This window comes from Aptenodytes patagonicus, chromosome 10 (genome assembly GCF_965638725.1).
Source record: "Aptenodytes patagonicus chromosome 10, bAptPat1.pri.cur, whole genome shotgun sequence".
Taxonomy (NCBI): Eukaryota; Metazoa; Chordata; class Aves; order Sphenisciformes; family Spheniscidae; genus Aptenodytes; species Aptenodytes patagonicus.
In genome coordinates this window covers 6,379,243-6,403,421 of record NC_134958.1, presented here as the reverse complement: position 1 = coordinate 6,403,421, position 24,179 = coordinate 6,379,243, and the positions used below count along the sequence as shown (strand labels likewise).

Below are 24,179 nucleotides of genomic sequence, written 5' to 3'. Positions count from 1 at the left end.
GTTATTATTATTTCTACGTGCCGGATTCGTCGCTAGACGCGTATCGCGTTAAGAACCTTCGCGGGAAATAGCAAAACCTGGAGGGGAAATAATTAAAATAAGGGGGAAAGGGGAGCAGAGAGGATCGGTGCGGGATGGCGGGTCCGTCCCCAGCCCCCGGGTGCGTCTCGGGACGGGCGGGCCCCCCGCCTGGCTGCGGGGAAAGGGGCCCTTCGGGCTGCCCCCGGGGTGCAGAGGCCGGACGGGGCGGGCGCTGCTGGGGGAGGAGAAGGTGTGAAAGGGGTGCGCTGGATGGGGGGGGGGGCATGGCGCGGTGGGGACGGGGGAAAGGCAGAAGGAAAGGGGTCGAGAGAAGGGAAGGAAAATGGACGGAAAGGGAAAAGGAGGGGGAAAAGGAAAGGCCGGGGAAGGGGAGAAGAGAAAGGGAGAGAGGAAGGAAGGGGAGAGGGGAAAGAAGGGGAGAGGGGAAGGAAAGGGAGAGAAGGGAGCGCCGAGGGCAGGGAGAGGGAAGTTAGTTGCAGGTGCGTCCCCCCGCGGCGGGCCGTGCAGGGGCGCTGCTCGCCTCTCCCCTCTCGCTGCCGGCCCAGCGGGGCTGCCCCGGGGGCACGGCGGGGCGGGAGGAGGCGGGAGGCGGGGGGGGGGGGGCTCAGAGCGACCCGCGGCTCAGCCCCTCCAGCACAGGCCGGGAGGCGCGGCACGGCGGGCGGAGGGAGGCCGGTGCCGCGGCTCCGGGGGAGGGGGGGGGGGGGGGGGGCGGGTGTCGGTCCCGCCCGGTGCCGCACCGCGCCGGTCCGCCCCGTCCCGCCCGCCCCGTCCAGCCGCGGGGGCGCGGCGCGACCCGCCGCTCTCCGCCGGTCGGGCCGGGTGTGGAAAGCGCGGGAAAGGGGGCGCTGATTTAAATGCGGGGTCGGGGATTGGCTGTGCGCGGCGTGACGTCACTTCCCAAAGGGGGCGATTACCGTGCGAGGGGAGTAGAAGTTGGGCAGCGGGGCGGGAGCGCGAGTGCCGCTCGGCCCGGCCGGTACCGCGGCGGGCTGGGCACGGCCCCGCTCGGCCCCGCTCGGCTCGCTGCGGCCCCGCTCGGCACCGCCCGGCTCGGTACGGCTCGGCTCGGCTCGGCTCGGCTCGGCTCTCCGCAGCCCGCCCCGAGCCCCCGCGGCAGCCCCGCAGCTCTGCCGTGCGCCCGTGGCTCGGCCCCGGCTCGTCCTCTCCGCCTCGTATTTATCTTTTTCTCTATTTCTTTTTTCTTTTTTTTTTTTTTTTTTTTTTTTTAATTTTTATGTGTGTGTGTGTGTGTGGTTCCCGGTGGCAGCTCCCGGCCGCCCTGCCCCGGCCGTGCCCGCACCCTGGAGCGGACGGACGGACGGACGGACGGACGGCATCCCCGACGGAGGGATGTTTCTGTCTTTGGTTATCTAGCTGTATGAGTGTTGTGGAGCCATCATAAAGCTAGATAACCGAAAGTAGAAATGACTTCCAGACCTGCTCGCCCGGGGGAAGCGGCCGCGCCAGGACCGGCGGTGCAGAGGCGACCCGACCCGCCGCCCTCGGGGCTCCAGGTAAGGGCTGCGGCTCCGCGCCCTCCCCGTCGGGCCGCTCCGGGCAGCGGGCAGCGGCAGCCCGGGGCTCCGCGGCAGCGGACGGGAGGGCCGGGGAAAGGGAGGCGAGCCCGGCGCGAATGCTTTCATTGCCGAAGAAATCCGGGGTTTAACACTCGGTTGAGCGCACCTCGAAATTCACTCCTAGGCTGCGGGGTGTCACGGCTCCGGGAGGATGGAGGGGGCGAGCGCCCTCCCCAAATAAATCCTCCCCCGCCCCAGCCTGCGGGTCAGACCTCGAAAAACCCCGGCTTTTGGATGTTTTCCTTTTTCTCCTCTCTCCCTTCCTCTTTCTTTATTTTTTCGGCTTTGGGTTTGATCCTGGCCTCCCTTTGGAAGGTCAAGTTGGTGGTAACGTGATCACTTGTGCGGTGGCTGTTGCTTTTGTCCGTAGCTGGAGGGGGGATCTCCGGGGAGGGGGATGCCCAGGGAAGGGGTCCTGCTGCTGGGTGCACCCCTCCGGCGTGCAGCCGCCGGCCTTGAGGCTTCTTCGGAAGCCGAGCGGTTGGCAAGGCACAAAGCCTCCCTCACCTCCGCTGCAAGCCCCAGAAGTTGAAACATAATATGTATTACAATGTCTGCCAAATAATATAAAAAAAAAAAAAAGGAAAGAAAGAAAGGAAAGGAAAGAAAAGAAAGAAAGGAAAGAAAGAAAGGAAAGAAGAAAAGAAAGAAAAGAAAGAAGGAAAGAAAAGGAAAGAAAAGGAAGAAGGAAAGAAAAGGAAAGAAAAGGAAGAAGGAAAGAAAAGAAGGAAAGAAGGAAAGAAAAGAAGGGAGGAAAGAAAGAAAGAAAGAAAAGAAAGAAAGAAAGAAAGAAAGAAAGAAAGAAAGAAAGAAAAGCACTTGGCAAATCTGCATTCCGTTCCCATGGCGACACAAAGCACCGCGCTCTCCGCCGAGCCTCCCCGGCACGTTTTCCCAGCTGGCGTGGGGCGAGCGCCCCTGTCCGGGGCCGGGGTCCCCCGGGCCCCCCCCCCCGGCACCCTGGGGCAGGGCGTGGGGCACCACCGCCAGCCCCTCGCCCGGCGCTGGATCCCTCAGGGATGATCCCCGCGCTGCCGCGAACCCACGCGGGCCGTGACAGCTCCGGGGAGGCTGCAGAGAAAAAAAGCTTCTGGTGGCTGGGGTTGCGAGTGGGCTGTTTGCCGGCTCTCTGTCCCCCGGGTGATGCTGCAGGAGATGGGGAGGGCGGGGGGGAAGATGCTGCCGCGCTCCCACCGCTCGGAGAGGTGGAGCGCGGGTACCCTGCTCCATCCTTTGCCGTTGGGCACCCCTCGCCGAGGGGAGAGGGTAGCACCGCAGGGCTGAGCCGCCTGCGCCCATCGGCGTGCGGGGACGGCGAGAGGTGGGAGCCCCGCGCACCTCGGAGGCAGGTTTTCCACCTTCCCTTGCACGGGGTAATGGCGTCAGACGCCACGTAGGCCCGCAAAGCTAAATATGCCTGTGCACCCTTCCAGGGCCAGCAAAGCACCGCCATAACCACAGTAAGGAAAAAGGATCTCAGCCTGAATTTGGCTATACCGGGAGAAAGAAAAGTTCTGAGGAGCTGTTGTTATTATATATTCTAATGAGAAGTCATTGGAGAAATTAAAAAGGGCAGAGAAAGACGAAGACGCCAGCACTAATTCCGCAGGAAGCCTCCCAGGGAAAAGGCTGTGTGAGTGTGAACGCTGAAAAGCATGAAGGCCTGGAATTAGACTATCATTTAGAAAGCGTTACTAATCTGAAGTTACAGCAGTAATTCCATGATTTGCTGGGTCCCACACGCAGCGCCAGAATTAAAGATACGGATTTTCTAGAAATGTAACTCAACTGTGGCACCGAGTCTCAGCGAGATCCGAATGAATCATTCATTCCAAAGGCAGCGAAAGACGTGTCGTTAAGATCCAACCTCCTTCTCTCCAGCCCATCTGGAATATGTATGCTCGATGCAATCCCAGAAATTGTGGAAGAGATCGGAGGTGGGGAGGAGGGAATGTAGTCCTTTCCCTCCTTTATTATGTTGGCTATTTTTAAGAAATAATTTTCCAATTATTTCCACAATATTGTGAGTGGCACTCAATTCTTCTCCTATTTTTTTTTTCCCCCTTCCGTACGCTAGCATCGAGTCAGGTGCAAACGGTTTCAGAGGAGATGCTTTAAAACTAGACTGAACAAAGCAGGAGGGAACTGAGCAAGGTGGTTGATGAATGCATTTATTCCGGAGTAATGATTTGATGGGGGATGGAGGAAAGAAACATTCAAATTCCTAATGAATATAATTCAGGAGGAATCATTCGACCAGCGTGTTAGAGAAAATCTGTTTGGTGGGAGTGTTTCTGCACTGACAGAACCCAGGAGGTATTTCTGTCCCCGGCTTTTGTAATTGCAAAAGGTGAAAATATAAAAAGAGGACCTGAGGAAAAAAAATATATATATACACACACATATCATAAATGTCTTTGTGTGTGTGTATATAAATACATATATATATAATTTTATGAAATAAAATGGAAGTGTGGAAATCCGTGTCTACATGTGAACTCTTACAAAGGATCGATGCAAGCTCTTTCACCTTGCTATGGGATCAGCTGGCCAGAAGCCACCCTTGGCTCCTAAATTTTTTTTCTCCCCAAAATCGCCTCTTCTGAGCTGATTTTCCAGGTAATTTTTCAGGCTGTGGGCTTGGTTCGCTTAGCCCAGAGCAGTTCCCCCCAAAGGGGACTGAGACAGGGACTGAGCAATTTGGCCTTTAATTTCCGGGGGAGAGAAACCGCGTTTGAATTTTCACTGGCGCTTAAATTCTTCATTTTCGGCGCTTAAATTCTTCATTTTCACCCCCGTTGTCGGCGTGAACCTGCGGGTGTTTGGGGGAGGCGTGGAGGCGGCCCCCTCCATGAACGAGGGAGGTGGCAGTGAGTGATGGGGGACGGTGGTACGAGCATCCCCAGGTCATACGTGCGTGGGTGGGGGGCGAGGAGGCGGATAAAGCCCCCCCGTAAATCCGTGCTTGTGAAATACCCGCTGCATTTAGAGCGTCCCTGGCAGCCCGCCGTCAGGTCTCTGCTTTCTGTCTTTTTTTTTTTTTTTCTTAGCGCCGCAGTGGAAGGAGGGTCCCCAAGGGTCCATCTTTGGGCCAGGGATGGATTTTGGCTACACGCGGGTCCCTTTGTGGCTTAGCCCCTTGCCCTGTTTGCGTAGCTGTTGGCTTCGGCTGGATCTTTTCCCCTGCACAGCCCAAACCCAGAAGGGAAGGCGTCTTTTTTGGCTGTGCAGGGAGAAGAGCCCAAGTCCTGGCATTGGTGGTCTTTGCTGGTGGGTTTCTCTTCTCGGTGGGACTCTCTCGGCGGAGCGATAGGATGCAGCGTAGGCCAGACGTGGGTGAGGTTTCAGGAGCTGGGCCGTGATGTCTTTGTTCTTCAGGCAGAGCTGGGGATGGGCAGAGGGAGCCAGAAACGGAAGAATCGGCGTGTGCCGTTGGGGGATAAATGGAAAACACCGTTTGTGGGTTTCACCCCGGGGAAGTGATGTCCTGGGACATCGCGTGCTCCAACTCATTATTTCCCATCTTTTCCTAAAACTTGGCTGCCATGCAGCAGGTTTGGCTCGAGGCATGAGGTGAAGGGGCTTTGTACCAGATACCCGGGGAAGCCAAACCTGCCCAGGCTTGGGGGTAGGTGGAGAAGGGGCTGTTCGATCCCTGCCGTTCGAAGGAGCCACCTCGGGAGCCGGGCCGCGCGAGCTCTCCCGCTCGGTTATGGATGAAATCCCATCAATGGGCATTTTTGCGGAATCGCCTGGCAATGGCGGGTTCGACGCTTGAGGCCGGGCTCAGCCATTTCTTTTGTCTCTCTCGGCTCCCACCCCCTCCCCACACCCTTGACGCAGGCGGACGGTGCCTCCCTTTACCTGCTGCTCTGCCCTGGCTTTGTCTGTGCCGCCGGAGAAGGGGCAGAGCTCAGGGGCTTGGAGGGTCCATCTTACCTGTGGCTGCGGATGGGTGTTGCTCGTGCACCGGGGCGGGATGCGCGGCTGTGTGCTGGAAACACGCTTTCTCACATCTCGGTGGAGGGAAGGTGCTAATTTGGCATCTGTGCAGGTGATGGGAGCTTCTCCCCGCTGCGAGTGCCGAGGTGCTGGCACGTGGCGGTGCACACACATCGTGCGTGGCGTGGGTACCGCGTGTCACCCCTGCCACCGGTGCTGCCACATCGCGGCCCTGAGCCTCTGGAAAGCCACGGGGGCCGCGAGCGTAAGATGGCCGTGTGGCTGCCCGTGCTGGCTTCCCCGCCACATGATGCCGGGAGTCACCCTTTCCAGGTTGGGGATTTCGGCGTTTCATGCCCACGAGTTCGGTCGCCTGGGGAAAGCGTTTGCCAAGAGCCCAGCTGCAAAAGCGTCGTCTCGGGCTGCTCATCCTCCCTCCCTCCATCCCTCCGGGTGCACGTGTTCGGGACCAGAGCTTGTGCTGGTACGAGGCTGAGCCATCACGCTGCCCGCAGCCGGGCTCCCGGCATCCTCAAAGAGTCAGGATGGGGCTCTGGCTTTCACGTTTTTAGGTGCCGTCTAATATTTATTCAGGGTCTCAGGTTTGGTTAGGAGCGTTTGCCTCGAAAGCTCAGGAGTGGGGGTACAAAAAAGAAAATGGGGGGGAGCAAAAGAACACAATCTCCGGCAGTTAGCTGTCTCTTGGAAACTCGGCTTGCTGTTCCTATAGAGGCTTTCTCTTTTCCTTCACCCTGGTCTGGCCTTAAGTACCACTTTAAGTGGGCTTTGCTCATTCACATCCAGGCTCCTTAGAGCAATTGAGCCCCCGGGGGTTTGAAAAGAAGGGACAGTCCTTCAATGGCAGGACCTTGGGCCAGGCTAATTGGTTTTGGTTCAAGGGGATACTGGATTTGTGAAAAGCCCAAAGACATCTTTCCCACGCCAAATCCCGGCTCTTCAGAGGGGGAAGTGAGGGGTGCCGGGTGGGGAAGGGAGCTGAAAGAAAGATGGTTTAGTTGAGGAACCTTCGTAACGACCCGGACGCCCACCGGCCTCGGCAGGGATGGGTGCAGCAGGAGGCTATGCCCAGGGTGGCACGGCAGCAGGGGGACGGGGTCCCTCCTCCTCAGGGCAGGTGGCTGGCGGTGGCTGGCTCCCGGTGGCACGCTGGCATCGGTGGCCTGTTTTCATTAAAACCAGGCTTTTTCTGTGCACGCCAGACTCCCGTGGAGATGGCGGGAGCCAAGGAAGGATGGGACCTGGGTCCAGAAACCAAATCGCTTCTGTGTGTTTGCATGTGCGGCCGTGGGGGGAATTTGCTGAGGTCTTTTGTATCTCATTTTGATTTGGGAATTTATTTATTTTTAAACATTGACTCTCTCTGGCACGGTTCCAGCAGTCCCACGACCTTTACTCTCCCCGATCCATAAAAATCGCTTAATTATTGGGCCAAAAATCAAGGCTTGGAAACAAAGCCAGCTTATGGGACCATCATTTCTTGATATATTTCCTGAGAGGACATATTTCTGGGCACCTTCAGAGCAGTGCACGCAGCTTGTTGGATATGAGATATCAAGGCATTATTTATTGAGGAAGTCTTCACACTCCCTCATCTGTTATAATTAACTGATGACATTTTTTCTTAGGTTCAAAATATGGTGAAAAAGTATAATTAGCACGAAGCCGAGGCACTGCATTAAAATGTCTCCTATAGTTAATGTAGGATAGTCGTGCTATTTATTATAGGAGGAGCTGGCTCTGACCTCTGTGTTGCCTAACACTTTTTATTGTAAAGATTCTTGAACTTTTTTTTTCTTTTTGAGCACCTCTGACACTCCCATTGTTCACTGCGGGCCCTTGAAATTCGGTGGGGGGAAGCTCTTCGGCTTGAGAAATGCCTATTCTTTGTCCCTTAAATTCCTTTCAGGTTTAGCTGAATTATGAATTGTTCGGAATCACGATTTCCCTTCGGTTGCCTCTTGGGGGGGGGGAAATTATAATTTATTGTTTCCCTGGAATAATAATAACAGGCCACGAGCAGGGTGAAGCCCTGGACTCCCACCACTGTATTGCAGGGCTCTGGACCAGCTGGGGAAGGCGGGAGGACAGTTACGGCCAACTCCACGACCCCCTTCCACCTCTAGCTCATATTCTTCCAGCACGGCTCCATCTCCTGGGAGAAAAATCCTCCGGGTCCTGGCGCCAGGAGGAAAAAGTGTAGGGGGGTGTGGGTGCGTTGGCCTGGGCACTGCCAGCCCCAGCGGTCCCCTTTCCCCGCCGGCCCCGGGAGAGGAGCCTTCTGCCGCTGCCAGATAACATTAGTCCTGTATTTCATAGTGGCAGAAATCTGTGCCGAGGCTCGGGGCTTGAAATCGCTCTGCCCGCGCAGGACGAAGGCGGGGATGGGTGCGGGGTGGAGGGAGGGGAATTTGTTACACTTGCCTACAATTGTTTTTCTTTTTGCTTGTATAAACAATCTATTATTTATTAGCTATAAATAATGCATTTTTCTGTATGTTTAGAATGCATGTGATTTCTGTATATTAAAAATGTACATGGTTGAAGGCACCAAAGCAAGCGCTGGCAAGTCAGGGGGTACCCGATTCCAGTTTGACCACGAGATGTTAATTCAGCCTCTCCCTGCCCGTGCCCTTACGAGGCTGTAATGACATGGCCACAGCCTATTTTTAGCTCGCTCCCTCTTTCCCTGGCCAGGGTGGCTGCACAGCGAGGTGGAATTAAGGTTGCACGGACAGCCATAAATTGGACACTTCCTAACTTTGAAGTGCTTGACCATGCAATCTAAATGAGGACTCTTCAGGGCAGTATTTCTGCATGTGGCATTAACTGCATTGGTCAGGGATGGCAAATACAGGGGTAGAGAAGCCGTAGAGCAGAAAAGACCTAGCAGACTATTGAAAGCGCTCGTTTGAATAGATGGGGGAGTCAACAGATCCTACACTTGATCTGAGCTAAATGGCCAAGAAGATGCCTCCAAGCTGAGAGGGGGAAGCCTTTGTTCCTCCAGCCCCAGCCTTGATGTTTTCTTTACCTTCGGTTTTGCCTCATTCACTCCTAGGGAGGTTTGGGCTCCTGCTCTTGAGGAACCTTCGGCTTGCGTAGTGAATTTGTGTGCTTGTGAAAGCGAGGGTGTCCCTAGGAATGTGCACGCGCACGCACGCTCCTCTCGTCGCACCAGCAGACGTGTGCTACCAGCTCGCAGATACTTGCTGCTTGGCGTCCTTGCCTTGCCTTGCACACTCCCTCTTTCCAGTGTCACTAACAGGAGCCGTTGCACATGTTGGAGGGACAGGAGAGGCCTTTGTGTATTACATAGGAGATCTAATCTCTTTTTTTAACTGCTGGAAGAATTACTTCGGAGGTGATTACATGCAACGCAGATTTATCTTTGCTTGAATTGGCTTTTTTTTTGTTTTCTTTTTTCTTTGTTTACCGGGGGAGTTTCTCCATTCTGGCTTGCGATAAGACATTTGGCTGTCTGTTTTCTAGCGGAGTGGACTCTGGCTGAGCAAATTTGTCTGGGGAAGTAAGCAGTCTTTTGTTTTACTTTCCCGGGTGTAATGCAGTCATGGCCCCTTGCACATACCTTGTGCTGATACCAGAGCATTTTCCCCCGACCAGCAGTGTATTTGCCCTGGGTTATAATTATTTGAACTAGCGTTTGTGCCTTGTGGACTCCTGGAGCCTGATACCTGCCTGGGGCTGTTCCTGCATCGGCACAGGTATCTAAGTGTCCTGCATTTGGGGTTCCATCATGTGGGTATGGGCTTGTGTTTCGTGAGCATCTTTTTCATAACTTTCCCCCTCTCTCCTGCATCTCAGTTCAGCAAAGGGCCTGTCTATCTGGATGCAGGCAATAAACGTCTGTTCTCACCCTGACTTCTGTTAATGAGATAGAGACAGGTAAGCATCACACATACCAACTTTCCTGCTCTCAGCAACATCAAGGAAACGGTGACAAGCTATTAATGGAAAGTGATGGTCTGGGTGCTAATTAGTGCTTCCTTTTCAACTTTTACCTACATGTCTGCCGAGATGCCCATCCCAGCCTCTCCTCTCTCCTTGCATCCCTTTGTTTCCAGCGCGTACCTTGTTCACCGCGCACATCCCATGTCGAAGAGGCTTTTCTCTTTTATTTTTTCCCTGCCAATCGCTTTCTGTATCTCCTCATTCCCTTTTTGTGCCCTTTTCCCCTGGGTAGTTGCCACCTGCACCCTCATTCTCTTGTGGTTGCTCCCAGTGAAGAATAAGCACGATATTGTAGCGGGATCTGAAAGCTTAGGGATGGGGCACATGAAGTCGGTCAGGAGTTTCTCGTCTTCATCACCAGCTAGCAATATTCGCTTGTGGCACCAGTGCACGAGGTCAAATTACCCCAGGGACGTGAGGTCAGAGATCTGTCCCCTCTTCCCACAGGTAATGATGTAGGGAGGCTCCCAGCAGCTCACAGGTCTTGGTCATGGAGCAATTAGTATTTAAAGCGGATCCTCTGGTGATGCCCAGAGACCAAGTAGGACGGGCCTCCGCGGTGTGAGCCTGCAGGAGATGACAGGTCCTACCCCAGAGAGCTTGCGGTCTAAACCCTAAATGATTTTGCTCCCCACCAGACCCCGTTAATGTCTGGTTTTTCAGATCCACCCCAACTTCTGCTGCTGCAGCAACATGATGCCCGGTCACAGCTTGGTGCCCGGTCTCTTCCATTTCTCTTTCTCCTGGCCCCGGGGCTCTGTCCCTTCCCCAAGGACCCTAATTGTCCCCTTCTCACTTCTTTTGCATGGGCTGTGGGTTTCTTGCTGCCAGGCTTGTGTCCCAAGGAGCTGCCTAATCTGCCCCTGTCATTCCCAGTCACAGGCCCCGCACACACCGTAGCTTTATGGGAAATGCTTGCAGGGCAGTGGGAAGAGGCAGCCATGGTTTGCACATTAGCTAATTAATTTTCATGACTGAACGATGCTGCCTGGTCTCTTGTTTATACTCCTCGACGCTCCCCTTCTCCCCCCTCCTCACTGACACACACACAAGACGACACATCTCGTACAAACGTCAGCATCCTTCCACAGCCTTGAGACGCGAGCGGTTATTCTGTTGGCTTGTCAAACGCGGGTTTCCCTGCTTCATGGTACACAGGGGCCCCCTGTTTCACATTTGCTGATTCTTATTAGACCCAGAGCACCAGGGCCCTGTCTCTCCCCGCAAAGCAATGCGCCGCATCCCATCCATAAATCCAACCCTGGAACAAAGCCTCCTCTACCCTGCCCCATATTTCTACCCAGCCTGCCCGCTTTCCCCTCTCTCTCTCTCTCCCCCTCTCCCGTGCTGAAGGTTTCCTAGTGCCAGGGAGATATGATAATTCTTGTGAAGAGAGCATGAAATGCCTCTGCTCTTTGTGTCTGTTTAATTCAATGAGAATCCCAGCCCCAGATGTCATGAATGGTGGGCTTTGTGCTGGCCCTTCCTAAGCCCTAACCGCCAGCCCTGCTCTCTGTCTTTCTTGTTTCCCACCACTGGATACTGATTAACAAACTAAATTATTTTTCCTCCCTAATGATGTTTTCCCACTTTGCCCACCAGGCTGGAAGAAGCCACGGGGAGGAAAGAGTTTGTGCAAAGGATGAGATAGCCAGGGAGAAAATTAAAGAGACAGTGTTGCTCTCTGGGCTCTGGCAACAGAGGTCCGCTCGGCTTTATTTCCTTATTAGAGAACGGGGTCGTGTCTGGCTGTATTTTACGTGGCTGGGTGTATTTCAGCCGAGGGGACGGGCTTGAAAGCATCCGCACAAGGTATGCTCTGAAGCATGCCAAGGTCCGTAACTCACTTGCAATTCTGTGTGCGAGTTTGCACAGTCCCAAATTTAAGGTCTCTTTTCCAGCCGTGAGTGACATTTGGTAATTACTTGACATCCATCCATACATGTGGGAGCCTCTTTCTAATTGAGATAAATTCTCTTTTCCTTAATCAGACATGACTGCGAGTTCGCGGAGTGGGATGCCTTGGGAAGGGCTGGGACGTCTTCACCCGAGCAAGGAGAGGTGAGTCCCTGGGAGTCTTGCTGAAGGATCGAGTCCAACTCGTGCATGGGAGACCAGCTCTTTTACCTGATCCCTCCCTCCCGCAGCCAAATTTCCCAGCCAGGCTTTTGAAACGGGGCCAGTTGTTAGCTGCTGCTAGAGAAGGCCAGCAGCGATAATCCAGGGAGCCTGGACGGAGCTGGAGGCAGGTGGCCAAGGCAGGTCCGTGCAAAGCCACCTGCTTCCCGGAGCCCAGCAGTGCTTCCTTGCTGGGCACCAGTGAAGCTGTGGCCAGCAAACGCCCTCCTGGAGCAGGGAAAGAGGATGGGTGTCAAACCTGCGAGTAGAAAAGGCGGTAGGAAGGGAGAGAGCCTTTCAACAACAACCTGGGGGTCTGAATTGTGCAGTTGGGAGTCATTGAGAGGGCGATGGTTTGGCGTTTTGGGGAGTTTTTTTGGTTTTTAGAAACCAGAGGAGCCCCCGGGCTGGCAGTGTGGGCTTCTCTCAGCTGGGATGAGGGCAGGGGCAGGTCTGATGGACAGGGCACAGCAGGGAGTAGAGTGTGCTCAGGGAGGCTCTACGGAGGTGCAGGGCTCAGCCCTGTATTTATCAGCCATTGTGAGAGCTCCGGTTGGAGAGGGCCAGAGCCTTGCCTGTCCCCGTGCAGAGCAGGGGGGCTTATGCAGGCTCAGCTTCTAGAGCAGCTGCTCCCCTCGGAGCCACGCCGATGCTGTGGTACCCAGCCATGGTTCCCCTTTTCCTCAGCTTAGACTAGAAGGGGGAATAAACCGAGAAAAGGGCGTTGCTTGTCTGCACCCACCGAGCCCCTGCGAGCACACCCACTGCATCCAGCAAAGTACCGCCTCGCGTACGGCCTTTGCTTCCCACTGCAGTCACATCTGACCCTTATTACTTCTGCAAGGTAGAACAAGGCAGGAAAAATGGCTGTGCAGTGAGTTTCTTCATGCGCCAGGATTTATTAAGAACAATAGGGGAAATCAATCCATCTATGTAGAATACATCGCAGGCTGCAATGGGATAAAGCATTTATTCCGCTCTTGAAGGGTAGAGCTATAACTCATGGGAGGCAAAACCCTTAGTGCTCTGGAGTCCCTTCCCTTCATGTGTGCAAAGAAATACTTTAGCCCATGGCAACCTACCAGCTATTGAATTTGTGTGGAGAATCTGCTGTCCTTCCCCTCCGCCGGCCCCTTTTTGGAAGGCGAGTCACTCATTAAAACACACCTCTGGAAAAATGAAGGGGCTGTCTGTTCGAAGGCATCTCTGCATCTCAGTTTTACTTGAAACAGAAAGAGAATAGAAATGTCTCAGTGATGTAAAAGCAACCCCCCACCAATTTTGAACGGACAGATCATGCTTAAACCAACGCAGGTTTTGCTGCAACTTTCTGCTGATGCCCAAGGACCAGGCGTTGCAATTACAGCGGAGAGGGACTGGTTGGGGTGTCGTGACAAGGCGAGATGCTGTGCAGGGAGATCTGTGTTCTGCAGCTGAACATCTCCAATGCTGACTAGATATATGTGTGTGTGTATATATATAAGTGCTACCCTGTGCCCGGCTCTCTACTCGCAGTAGAAAGCGTGCAGTGCAAAGACTGGAGCAGTAGTTAGCAGGGGCAAAAGGTGACCAGGATTTGTTATAATCTTTCTGGGTGTGAGAGAGTGTGAAGGCGGGGGGGGGGCATTAATAGTGAAATGGTATTTTCACTAAGCCTATTTTCACTGGGTCTAATCTATGTTGTGGGAAGAGGATCTCTTCAATAGGGCAGACCCAGCGAGGCTGGTGAGCTGTTTGGAGGGGGTCTGGAGAGCCGAGGAGCGTGGGCAGGGGGAAGCGTAGCAATTGAGCAGACACGTCAGACAGCCTTCCTCAGCAGAGATTACGTGGTAGGTAGCATGCTGTTGGGCAGATGGGGTTAATTCTTACACCCAAATCAAAAGGCGACCGAGGGGGGAATGTTTTATTAATGAAAGCAGCCCTTTGTGAGTATTCCTCCCGAGGCACGTTCCCTCCACCCGCTGCCTTCCCCCCTGGCTGCTGTCTGGCCCCGCGTCTTGCTCGGTACCTGCTCAGCTGCCACTCATTCACTGATAGGTTTCATCAAGAAATGTCTCCGTATGTCTGAGTCCTGGACCCAGGCGAATGGGACAGGAGGAGGAGAAGGAGGAGGAGGAGGAGGAGGAGGCACTGGTCCTTGGCTAGGCTGGAGAGAGGGATGCGCCACAGGCAGGCAGAGCTTGGGCTGTCACAAGTTGCATGTCAGCCCATCGATTGCTGCAATGGTGCTGCGGCGGTCACCTCTTGCTGGAACCAAAGAGCGAGAGAAACCGTGGTTTGCAGAGCGCAAGGTAAAATGCAGGTCGAAAGTGGGCACCTCAGTGGGCTGGGAATGAAGGGGCCAGCTGGAGATTGGGTTGGGGAGGTTGGGAGTGCCTTACCCGCCATCCAGCCCCCTTCCCATCCCACTGCCTCGTTGCCTGGGAGTAATTACTTGAGCCCAGGTAATGGGCTCAAGAGAGGAGGAGCGGATTTGTGTGCACCAGAAAGCAGCCTCTCCTGGTCTTTCTTACCCTGCTGTCTTCCCATGCCCCTGTCCTCGGGGCACCCTGGGCAGCTTGTTGTGCCAAAGGACAGGGCCATGGGAGCGGCAAGGGCTGTGCGTGGAGATTATTTCTGTCGCTTTGTTAAAAATAAAACAAAAGCTGGTTTATGACAATTGATTTAGAAGAAGGAGGAAGCGGAGCTCAATTCCCAGAGCACCTTTTAGCAAGGCTCTGCATGCGCGCGCGTGTGTTGTACGTGTGTCAGAACAGAGCACCCAAGGAAGGCCGGGTCGGAAAACCTCGCACGGAAGCGGGGAAAAGACCCCGGTGCACGGCTGCTTCCCTGAGGGAGCCCCCGCAGGGCTAATGTTTGATCTGAAGCTCGATTGTACTCCTCTGAAACCTTGGGATGTCAGGAGCTCTAAGGGAGCCTGGGACGGAAGAGGATGCTATTTGCATTTTCCTATGAATGCATCTATTTGTATAAATATGGTGTCTCTGTGCATGCGCATGCTCCCCTACGCATGCATTTGTTTGAAAAGCAACATGCTGTCCCCGTGGTGTTCTCCGCTCAGGGCCAGAACTGGTTAGTCTGAAATTCAGACTCTTCCTGGAGGAGCCATAACTCCCCTCCCCACTTCAAATCTAGCAATGGCTACGGACGTAGGAGTCCCGAGATGTTTCACCATGCGATAGCGGAGTTTCATTGTGGAGGATGAAGGCTCCCCCTTTCAAATTTGCACAGACATCAAAAGAGTCTGGAAGGTTCAAACAGATCACAACGTAATCAAAATGCCAAGCCACCGTCTGCTTCTGCCTTTGGGTTGACAAGCAGGATTAGCACCCAAGGGAAGCAGGGTGTAATAGTGTTTCACGGGCACTGTGAACAGCCCAGAAGTGTGCGGAGTACAGAAACGTTAGCCGAAGGCCAGGTCTAGCTACAGACATACGGTTGGGGGCGGATTTTAAAGCAAGGAGCTGTACACATACAACCTCCGTGGATATTTACTTTAGCAGAAGGCAGGACTCTCCTGTGTACCGGTTATGTCACGCTGGAAGCCATTTAAGCTAAACTGGAGAAAGCCAGTTTAAGAGTGGAGATGTGCACCAGCGTGGCAAGGAGCAGTAGCGGTTGACCTATAGTGCTGTCATTATAATGGTGTGGGTTTCCATGTAGACAACCCCGGAGCAGAGCAGCTAGCCTGCCATCCCTTATGTTTCACTGTCTAACCGAGATGTATAACACGGCCCTGTCTGTGTGTGGTTGCAATCACCCTCGTGCTCTGGTTCTCCACAGAGTACTGGAGCAGATGCCAAATTTTCAATGTGCGTCATGTGCCTATTGCACCGTGTGAAATAGCCCTGTTGTGGCTAAAGACACGTGAAACGCTCCCCAAATACTACTTTAACGTCAGTAATTGCTGTAGCCTCTCTGAGGACAGCCTGGGACCACGGGTGAGGGTTCCTCGGCTGGTATTTAGTATTGCTCATTTGAAGAACCAAACAACTCTGATGTTTCCACTGTAAAGCTCCTGTGGAGTGGGAAATGCTGGTGTAGCTTTGTCCGTGTCGTCTGTGTAACCGTGCCTTTTGCTTTTCTAACTTATCTTGTTTTAAATGTGTATTAAACTAAGAGTTAGGAAGCTCACATCTTCTTTACTGGTGTCTCTGCAGTTTTGGTTTGGGATTTATTTTGTTTCGGCCAGGAGAAAGGCAGAATTTGCCCATAACTCGCTCTCTGATGGCCAGGCAGGCGACGTTTTCTCTCATAGCTCTCGGACTGCCAACCTGTATTGCTGTACCTGTTCACGCCACGTCTTCCAGGGTCAGACTCCAGTCAGGACGCCAGCCCAGTGCCTGGCAGCTTACAGGACTCATCGGGGCATATTCAGGCAGGCAGTTGTGCCCCAAAAGTGGCTGCCCGCACAGGGCTAACCCTGCCTTTGCTCCTGCACCGCTCGCGTCCGAGGGGAAAGCCATGGCGAGGGCGCTGCCGCCTCTGTGGCCCCGGGCAACTTGTGCTGCCTCGTGAAGGAGAGGTGTGTTATGATTTTCCAGTCAGGAGAGCTGGGGTGAAAGCTGTGGGAGCGCTGCGTGCCCAATGCCTTGGCACTGTGTGAGCGAGGCCCAGGCTAAGATGGCCGCTAGCCAGGCCTTGAGCACACTCTGGCCCGCCATGGCGACTCCCTCGCCCCCAGGGCCCCCCCTTTCCCTGTGGGCCTGCAGGATGGCTGCTGCTGCTCCCAGCTGCCGGGTGCCAGCCGCCTCAGGCCGGGCGGAGGGGAGCCCGCCGGGGCAGGCCGGTTGCAGGCCTGAGGCAGCATGGGCCCCGGCGGCCATTTTGCGGGAGGCGAGCGCCTCCTGTAAGATGGCCGCATGGGCATGAGGTGGGGTGCAGCGCTGCCTCGTCCTCGCCACGCTGCCTCCCTCACGCCGTCCCCTCCTTATCTTGCTAATTACCGAGGAAGGCAGAACAATAACGGGAGCTGGCATGCCCCAGTTCTTTCTCTGCCACCTCCCTCCTCGGGCGGAAAATCTGCATGCACACCTCCCCCCCCCCCGCCCGCCAGCCCCTCTGTGATATTAATTGAATTAACATACTACCTAATTTGCCCTGTGTTTTCCCCACACCGGCTCCCAGCCGCCTCGTCATGGCTTCTCCAACTGGTGGGGAAGGAGCAAGTGCGTTCATCCCCTCCGCTCGTTTGGTTGTATGCGAAAAATCCTTAATGACATCTAAAAGGGGTGGCGGGACAATAGCCCACGCGGGGTTTGGCAGGAGACGTGCGATATTTACCCCGCCAGACCATCCTCGCTGCCGCTTTGCTGGGGGATTACGACGGCCGCCGTCCCCGCGTTCCTCCATTTATTTATTTTGCCGGTGGCGGGGGGGACGCGTTGGCACGCGGCTGCTTTGTGCGCCTTGCTTCACCTATGAAAAGGACACATTAAGGTGTTTCCATAAACCCCCGGATGACAAAGAAAGCGCCTTTCTCTTCGGCTCGTAGGCAACAATGACAGAAGCCTTTAAAACCATGATTCCCCCCCCCCAACGATTGCAGAAGGCTTCCCCTAAAAGGAACTTAAATACATATCATTAAATCTAAAGCGCTGAGCTCCGCTCCTGCTAACTATGCCATGCTTTTTGTTTCTGATAGTATTTGTCCGTTGCAGAGAGCAAGCCAGGGATGCGGAGCCTCCCCCGCCCTCCTCCCTTTGTTTAAATGACAAAATGTTTCTATGTTCTTGTTTAGAAAATAAACCTTTGTGGGGTTTTCAGCTTTCATTTTTATTTTTTTCATTTATCGTGGTGTGAAATCCAAACTCCCCTTCTTCCCAGATCTTGGGAATCCATGTTCCTCGTGATCAATTTTCCCTCCTTTATCTAAAAACGCAACATTATGTTATAGTATTTCTCTGAAAACGCAGCAGTAATATTTTGAATTTGAGTATTTGGAGCTTCAGGATATTGCAGTATTTTTTTTTATAAGCGATGAATGAAAAGCAATGATTTAAGTGTGTAATGCACAATACAGATGCCATGCATTGTAAATACATTTCAGGGGCATAAAATCCAACACAGAAAGCCGGTGTTCCACAAAAGCTGGGAGTCCAAAAATAACTGTAAAAATGAATTGTCTGTCGGGACAAATCTCTCAGATCCCAGTCAATATTTGCAGGGTTACAATATACAACTGGGTTACTTATTGGCATAAATATCTCATTTTAAATGCCAATGATAAACTGAAAAAAAGGTGAAGGAGACATTTGACTGTTTACTGGATGCCATAGATTCCCCGCATTTAATTTCATACTTACATGCTATTTACTTATCCCATGTTTATGGGTATGCGCTTTAGCTTCATATAAATCTCTCCTGTCTGTCTGTCTCGCTGCGTTCTTTTCTCTTCTGCCATCCCATCTGCTTCTCGTGGTCCTTCTCCTGAAACCACATCACAGGATCTGATGGGGATAATGGGAATCCGCCTCTGGTCTCTATCATAAACATGCCAATGTGGGCTATTGTGTCGGGAGTCGGCGGTCACCAGATGGTGCTTGGTTGCCCAGGGTCTGTGTCGCTGGCTTTGGTCTCTCGGTAAACCAACAACTCCTTTAGCATTGTGTTTCCCCCCAAGATCTACCTACCCTGGCTGAGGAAGGCATAAGGATGTTGGGTAATGTACCCCAAGGGACGAAATGCTTCTGGGTGCGTTGGGCGCTTTGCAGCCTCAGCCATGCAGCTATCAGCTGCCCTTGCAGAGCTGAGGTTTGTTAATCCCTGTGCTCAGCTATGTTCGCCTCGTCCGCATTCCTGGATAGGAAAATTAGCATGTTAGTTTGTGTAGGATTGAATGCTGTCTTCATGTGAAAAGCGGTCCATGTCAGTTTGAGCAGACATCTCCTTGCTACCTTTATGTACTGGGTTTGGGAAGACAGGGCAGAGACGCTCTGTGTCTCTGGGTGCAGACAAAATCAAGCTATCTCCTCTTGCCTGGGCTCCCAGGCAGCTCTTGGGTGTCTGCAAAAGGACTGACTCGTGCAGGTGTCGTTGAGAGATGGAGGTGGTTACAGAGAGCGACTGAGGTATGGGGCTTTCCCCGTGAAGAAATGTCCTCCAGCCAGGAGAAACCCAGGGACAAATCCCGCTCTTCTTTTGGTGCCTGTATGTCCTCAGGAGGTCCTGGACATTGTTGTACATGTGAGCTGCAGAGGGGGGATTAATGCAGAAATAAAGATTGAAAATAAAAACACTGAGAGCAATGGCTCTTCCTGAACACAGACAGATGGAGAGAGCCTGGCATAATTACATTTAGCGAAGGGCTGCCATGAATGAAACCAATTAAAGGAGAAGCAATGCTCGTATGAGAGAGAGAGAGAGAGGGGAAGACAACCACCTCTCCGGGTCTTCTCGGGCATCCACCTTCTGTGGGGGGTGAGTCATGCACAGTCCCCAAGTCACGGGTGAGCTTGTGCATGCACCTGCCTCCTGGCTTAGGGGAACTTTGCTTATCTACCAGGGCGGATAAAGAAGGAAATGGGAAACGTCGGGTGCTGGTGGGACCGGCACGGAGCTGGCTTGCAGCCAGCCCCAGCCTCACTGTCTCCATTGTCTCATGGCTTTAATGCGTGCCTAGAAATCCAGTATTTAGGATTCAGGTTACCATTGTAAAGCAGAAAGGTCGTGCTCAGCGCCGCTTGGCGTGGATTCTTCCGGCAGCTCTTTTGCCTGCGTGCCCCATGTTGGGACGGTGTTGGCAGAAGGCCTGGGGCAGGGAGGCCGCAAGGAGCATGCCTTCGCTGCCTCTGGCATGGCACGCACCTTGCGAGCGGCGGTGCTGGCTTTGTGGTTTAGGGAGGGCAGCGGGAAGCAGAGAGCAATGTCCAGAAAGCCATGCAAAGGAGAGGGTGCCAGGCCAGGTTTGCGTACACTGGGCAGCCACGGCTGAGCATGCCTTGCTGACAGGCTTGGCAGAAAATTTAGCAAGGCAACATGTCTTTTCTTCTGACTCTCACTGAAACAAATTTGGTGGGAGCTTCATGAGTAGCTGCTGCTGGTGGCCAAGGCTAGGGGAGGCTTTTGGGGCTGTTCCTCCTGATTTAATTCGTAGTTCCAGAAATGGCTGTTTTCCAGCTTTCCTCCCTTCTTCTACTATCCTGCTCGCAAGGGCAGGCGCCTTTTGGGTGGAAGAGCAGCTGGCAAGGCTGGACCAGAGTGACTCACAGGAGTTTTAGTTCAAAGCTTGGTATTTGGGGTGTCTGTTGCAAACCCCCAGCAACTGTAATCAAGGGCTGTTTGAAAGTCTCGTTTCTCACTTAAAAGTAACAAAATGATGCTAACAGGGAATGTATTTGGGGACATTATCATTGCAGGGAAAACTCTGGAAACAAGTCAAAGATCTCATAGGATTTAGGCATTAACCGGTCTGAAAAAAATCCCTCCAAATACTTGTTTTTTTGGAGTCAGGCTTAGCAATTTTGGGGATCCAGACTCCTGGTATTCAAAGCTCAAGGCTGACAGTCTAGGATGCTGTGTAACACTGAACAGGGAGTGAAAGAGAGCCCGACAACTCAAAGTATCATGGATTACATTGGCTTGGATGGTGGCTGGCTTGGGTCCTGTTTAAGCCACTAGATGTACTTACTGATGACTCTCAGGAGTGGTCCCAGCCACTGTCATATGGCCCTGGGCACAGAGAAACTTGGAAGCAAAGGTCTGTGGTGTGTGCTTCAGCCTCTGGAAGGTAATAATTGGTGACCTTGGTCCGTGGCACCCTGTTCCGTAAGAGACCAAGTGAGGGATGCACATCTGTGTACGTGCTTGTGGAGGTGGCGGGGACAAGGCTGTATGGACGCAGGCTGGCTATGCCTGTGAACATGTACGGGTCTGTCTCGCTCTGGGGACAGCTTGCAAAACGGCATTTGACTTCCCCACTGCCAGGACTTGGGGAAAAAATGTCTTTTAAGATTTATTTGGTCCTTGCTTTAACTGAGAGGTCATGTACTATGTGCAGCGCTGTGGGAGACTCTGCTTAAGAGCCAGAGGAGGAGATGCTGTCTCTGTGGTGTCCTCATGGGACCGTGCAGGATCTCCCCAGGCTGCTGCAGACATGTCCCAAGTTGCCACTCGGACCAGTGTCTCAGGGGAATGTGCTCCTTCAGTCCGTTTGTGATACATTTCATAGGCATCACCCTGGCCCCAGTGGCCACTTGGCTGAATGTGCTGTAACCAGTGTAAATTTTAATATATCTTATGCAGAAGTGTACTGGAGCTCTCCAAAACAAAGGGCAAACTGCATGCACGAGTCTGGACTTGTACAAACGTTTAAAGCAGTTGTGGTCCTGCACCGTGCCCAGGCTGGGCTTCCTGATGGCGTGGCACTGAGGAGCAGAGTAGAAATACAGAGGGCTCATGAGTGGGTGCTAGGCTGGGACCCATCAAACTCATTTTGCTTGCAATGAGGTAGATGGGTGATGTGGCAGAGCAAGCTGAGAGCTTGGGGAGGAAACAAATGGTTCACGTAGATAAGCGCTGGCTGGGGAGCCCATTAGGGGACTGTTTCCTTGCAAAGGGGAGATCTTTCCTGTGGCTCGCTGCATTTCTGTAGGCTCTGACTGGCTTCTGCCTCCTTCCATCCCCAAATGCCAGAGGTTAAAGGAGTGCCTGCTATTGCTGCAAGAGCTTGAGGGAATGGTAGGAAGTGGCTGGTCTCCAGTACCTAATCGACAGCGTGCAACATGGCTGAGTGCTGGGAAACAAAGGCTCAGGTTTCTGCACTGTCTTCATCCTTCTCCCCTTCCTTCCTAGCCCCTAGAAGAAGCCACCCTGCTGATACCACAGGATGTTCCCATAGATGCCTCTGTGGGTGTGTGGGTGTGGAGGGGACTGTTTTGCTGTGTGCAGTGGGATGAGGATGGTGATGATGTGCCTTATTCCAGCCTTGGGCCATGCATGCTGGGGGAGGCATGGCTGGAAGAATAGGGATACACCCCCTCTGCTTTGGCTATTGCCAGCAGCGGCTGCCTCCCAAGCCCTGCGGAGTGCCCTTGTGCCTCCTTTGGGGAAGAGCTGCCTGTGCTGTCCCATTTTGGCATGGGGCATGCAGAGCCGGCCACAGATGCCTGCTGCATGCAAGGTTTTGCCTGCTCCCTGCTGCAAAGGCAGAGCCCAGCCACTGGGGTCAGCCTGGGATTGCTGGCACCAGTGCTCAACGGGGCCAGAGCACTTGAATGTGGGGCCGAGAGCTGCATGGACTCTGCCGAGGAGGGATTCACTACATCCTGGGGAATTTTCACACCTGCGTCCTCTGATCAGACCCACTCAGTAAGTGTCAGCTGGCAGGCAGAGGGAGACAGGGGTGTTTGAACTGTGCGCTGTGCTCCTGAGGGACTCGCTTTATGGCTATGCAGAATTAGTCTGTGTTTTCTAGGCCACCTTTGAAAACGGCTGAAAATTTGCTTTCCATAGCCTAAAAACTGAGCTCTCTGTTTGGCTTCTTAAGTGACAGGCAGGAACTAGAGATCTCTTGTGACTTGAGAACCCAACCAACCTGTGAATGGCTCAGTGAGAGTGGAAATGGGTTTTGCAGTTTGTTTTGAACACAGTCAAGGTTGCTGTTGTTGTTCCCCCAGTTTGGGCAAGAGTGCCACGTTGATATCGTCCTTGCTGAGCATCCCAGCTCCCCTCTTCTGCCTGAAGTTGCTAGGGCAGCAACATGTCCTTTGGCTGGGCTGTCTGGTTTGGGAAGGACTGGGGTGGTGGCCATCAGGACTGGCACCTCTTTAGCGTTGTCCCTTTGTGGCTGTGCTTGGAAAGGGCGGGTGGGCGCGAGCCCAGAGAGAAGAGATGTCTCTGGTGATGACCACTCATTTTGCCATGCAGCCCTGAGGAACGGGAGGCTGCGTGACAGCCCGACGGACGCTCTCTGCAGGTCCCCCTGCCCGAGGAGCTGGCAGTGACACATTTCTGACACAAACTGAGAGGAGATGCCGGCGTGAGATCCCGGTCATGTCATCTGGGATCAGGTACCAAACCCGGCCGTGGCTGCGAGCAGTGAAGGAATCAGCTGCCCTGAGCGCTGGTGAACATGATCCAGAGCTAATCCTGGGGGGTCTGCCCTCCATGCGTGCCTGCGGCGAGATGCCATCCTCAAGGTCTCCTAGTCCCACACCGTAACTGCTCCCAGGGCTCTGTGGCTCTCTGGAAACACTGCTGGAGTGATGCTGAGGATGCTGGAGGGATGCCGGCTGTGGATGTGATGGGTTCGCACAGTCAGACGACGGGTGCCAGCTTTGCAGGGCGCAGGCACAAATGTCTCGGGGGGATTTGCTTTCCTGCAGAGCCTATTGCTCTCCCAGGACGATGGAAAAATTCTGGTCCTAAAGGGATGAACACTGTCTGCACTTTGACAGCAGACATCCCAGGAACCATAGGGAAAAAAAGACACCCACTGATTATTTTTTCTTTTTTATTTCTCCCTGTTTCTGTCTGCCTATCAGCCTGTCAGCCAGCTAGATGCTAATCCACAGCAGCAGCAGCACAAATAAAGCTAGACTAGAGGGATGCTAATTTATGCCTGGATTTCATGCTTTGTTTTACTTCCCCACTTTATTGGACAGGGTAGGCTTTGTGAGTGACGTAAAATGTCGCGTGTGCTCTCCCCATGGCAGGTTCCTGCACATGCAGCGGGAGAAGTTCATTTCTCCATAGCCCCTGCAGCCTTGCACGTGCCCTTCTCTGCCTCCCCTGGGTCATGTCGGGGGGGTCGTTCCTGATAAACCCCCATCTGATGAGGACTCGCTCTAAGTTTTGTTGCAGTGCATTTGAAACCCAGGGATGTGTTTCCAGTCTCATCATGCCTTCTATGATGGTGCCAGCATTTATGCATCTAAACTGTAATTTTTTACGCTCTTGCTGGGTAACCAGACTACGGCCTCTGCAATTTGCATGAATAAATGTCATGTAAAATCATCCGCTTGTGGGTAGTGACCAGCTGAAAAGTTATGTTGTGAGGCAATCTGTTCTGAGTGATCTGCAGAGCTGTTTAATGAGACGTTGAGATTTACACCTCTCAGCTTCTGAGGGGAAAGGCATGTATAGATTTAAGGTCACAGTCCAGGGTGACCTTACCTATGTGGTGCAAGTAGGTGAAGAGTTTTATCACTTGTTGCTTGTGAAACCCGGAGTGTTAAACTGTGCTGGTGAGCAAAAGAGCCTTTGAAATGCACTGTCTTAGAATAAGGTAAAATTTAAAGAATAGTCAAATAGGTATTAATAACAGAGGGTCTCACGTGGTTTCTTGCAAGGGTCTTGTATAGAATCTACACACCCCCTTGGGGTATCGGAAAGGAAGGATCAGCCCCCAGGGGCAGGGAATAGGTGTGTTGAAGGATTGCTGAGGTCTTCAGCTCCCATTAGAGGTAAAGGGAAGAAGATTGCCAAATACCCTTGAGTCTTTGTGCTTACAAGCCTGGTACTGACTTTCCCCTGCAGCCAAGGCTCCATGAGCAAAGCGGCAAATCA

General features: G+C 53.3%; 1 long non-coding RNA gene across 1 annotated transcript in view; it reads left to right on the top strand.

The window, feature by feature from the left end:
• Nucleotides 1–1,318: 1,318 nt before the first annotated feature.
• The window catches only part of LOC143164891 (uncharacterized), a 36,137-nt gene continuing 13,276 nt past the window's right edge, over nt 1,319–24,179 (top strand). The window contains exons 1-2 of the long non-coding RNA XR_012996160.1: nt 1,319–1,559; nt 11,546–11,615. This is a non-coding gene — a long non-coding RNA (uncharacterized LOC143164891). The remainder of the gene's footprint in view (nt 1,560–11,545; nt 11,616–24,179) is intronic.